The following is a 2,500-nucleotide window of genomic DNA, read 5'->3' as shown; positions in this document are numbered from 1 at the left end:
CATCGGCATCGGCCTCAGCCCCAGCCCGCTTCGCTGACGTGCTGCCCGCCCGCAGCCCGCTTCTCCCAGCCGCTCCTCGAGAGGAGCCGGCGGCGTTCCCCCGCCCCCTCCCCGTGCTTGAAGAGGCAGCAGCAGCCCGGCTCCCGGCTTGCTTTGTGCATCGCTCACTCCCTCACCCACCCGCCGTGCCGCTTGCTGTCCTGTCCTGCCCTGTCCTGTCCTGTCCTGCCTGCCTGCCGCAGGCTCGACCCACTTGAGCGATCCGAGGCCGGGGCTGAGCAGGAAGGAGCGCCGCCAAACCAAAAGCCTCAGAGAGAGAGCTGAAGAGAAAGCTTCTTTGAAAAAGGACATACAGCGCCAAGCATCCCGCCAGCACCCGCTGCCCGCCCGCCGCCAGCTGTGCTTCTGCCCCGGGCTCTCAGCCTGCTCGCCTCGACACCGGCCGCCTGCCCTCCCCATGCCCTCCCGTCGCCACCGCCGCTCGCTGCCGCCGCTGCCACTGTACGAACTGGCCGTTGGAACCCTGGGCGGGGGTGGGAAAAGTCTGAAGACGGCGCACAGGGAGGCTGATGGTGGGGGACGGGGCTCTCCCAACTGTCAATGGGTGGGGCGTACGGGAAGGCTGAATAGCGGCGCCAGGGAGGCTAATGGTTGAGGGCGGGGTCGCGTCAATGGGTGGTCGAGAAAGCGCAGGGTGGGGGACGGGGAGAGGACATGAGCGAGCGTGGGGGGGGGGGTGGGTGGGAGTGGGGGTGTTTTTGTGTGTGTGTGTGTGTGTGTGTGTGTGTGGCCTGAGGGGAGGGCCGGCGGCTCCGTGCCGGCCCCGGGCCCCTCGGCACCGAGCCCCCACGTTCCCCCCCCAGACCCGTGCCGAGGGCCGAACACCTCTGCGGGCCTTCCGTAGAAGAATCGGCCTGGAATCGGCTGCCCGCTTGCCGCTGGCCGCGGCGCGGGCCACCCCGCAGCAGCCTCCTCTGTTAGGCGGGGCGAGTTGTGCCGGGGACAGGCAGCTTTGTGCCGAGTTCCCCCGCGTGTACGTGCTTCCCCTCCCCGCTGTGCCCGGCGAGGTTCTGTTTTGGCTGGGGGGGTGTGTGGGGGGGGTGCTTTGTATGTAGGTTCTCCAGGGCACAGGGGACTGGGGGCTTGTGGGGATGCCGTTTGAGTGGGTCAGCGTGTCAGCAGGCCGAGCACAGGGCACAGGCTGCCCGTCAGCTCGGCTGGGAGTGGTCTGGGCGCAAAGGGAAAACATATAAGACTTGGCAAGGATTTTATTTTGCGGAGTTTTTTGTTCCCACCAAACAGAAGAGGCATTCGTTCAGAAAAGAAAAGGAAAGAAAAGAAAAGAAAAGAAAAGAAAAGAAAAGAAAAGAAAAGAAAAGAAAAGAAAAGAAAAGAAAAGAAAAGAAAAGAGAAAAGAAAGAAAATATGTTTTGGTCTTGAAATCGGGTTCAGCGGGTGGGACACGGCTGCTACAGCCATCCGGCTCCGGGCGCGACACGGGGCCGTGGGGTTCCCTCGGCTCCGGGATGGTACGAGGGGTGCCTCGTCTACCAGGCTCCGGGGCCGGCGGCGTCCGACCGCCGCCGCCGCCGCTGCCGCCGCCGCCGCCGGGGCGAGCAGATCTAGCCGTCTTCGGGGCAGCCCCTGAAGGCCAGGTCTACCCAGCACCAGGGCCGGCAGACTCCGCCAGCCCCCACGGGAGAGGGCGCCCTGGTGGCGGGCGTCCCCGGGGCGGACAGGTCTACCCCGCTCCGGCGGGACTTAGGCAAATCTCGGCGGGAGGACGGGGTAGACCTGTTGTCCCCGCCGGGCCCGGAAGTTCACCAAGGGGTCGCTGTTTCTGGCTGCCTCCAGCTGTGTCATCGTAACAGACGGCTTGCAGCAGTGCGCCCCCTCGGTCACGTCCGATGGATTTTCTTGGAGGCGTCGGCGGCCTCGGGCTCGTCTGTCCGTATTATGGGAGCGGGTTACGGGCCGCATCCCCGCAGGCTGTTACGGTGCCTGTGTCCGAGGCGGAGATGGGCGGCCGCGCGTGCGGTCGTCGGGGCGAGGAAAAGCAACCGCCTATGTTGTGGGCAAAGTCGCGGGGCTTTGTCCGGGTTCCCGTACTACCCAGCTTGCTGGGACAGGTTGTGAGTCCAGGTGATCACCGAGAGCCGCTCCCCGGCCGAGGCGAGGTGTGGAGGCCGTGGGAGAGAAAGAGAAGACCGAGGGAGAAAAAGCCGCCAGTGTGTCCCGCTCCGGCCGGGCTGCCGCCGGTTTCGTGAAGTTCGGGGGGGGGGCAGGCACCCGCTTGCTTCCCCCCGGGCACGGTGGTTGGGCGAGGCGGCGGCGCCTCGTCCCTTTTCTGCCTGGCCTTAAGCCGGGGGCCTGCCCGCTCAGCGGGCGTGGTGTTTTTCGGCTGTCGGTTTGGTGCGCGGTGACCGGCAGCGGGGGGGTGGACCGCGGCCGGGGGCTTGTGTTGAGCCTGCCGAGGCTTTCCCCCGGCCCTTTCCCCGAG

The sequence above is a fragment of the Cinclus cinclus genome, unplaced genomic scaffold (genome assembly GCF_963662255.1).
Source record: "Cinclus cinclus unplaced genomic scaffold, bCinCin1.1 SCAFFOLD_134, whole genome shotgun sequence".
NCBI lineage: Eukaryota > Metazoa > Chordata > Aves > Passeriformes > Cinclidae > Cinclus > Cinclus cinclus.
Note: the sequence above shows the minus strand (reverse complement) of the source record.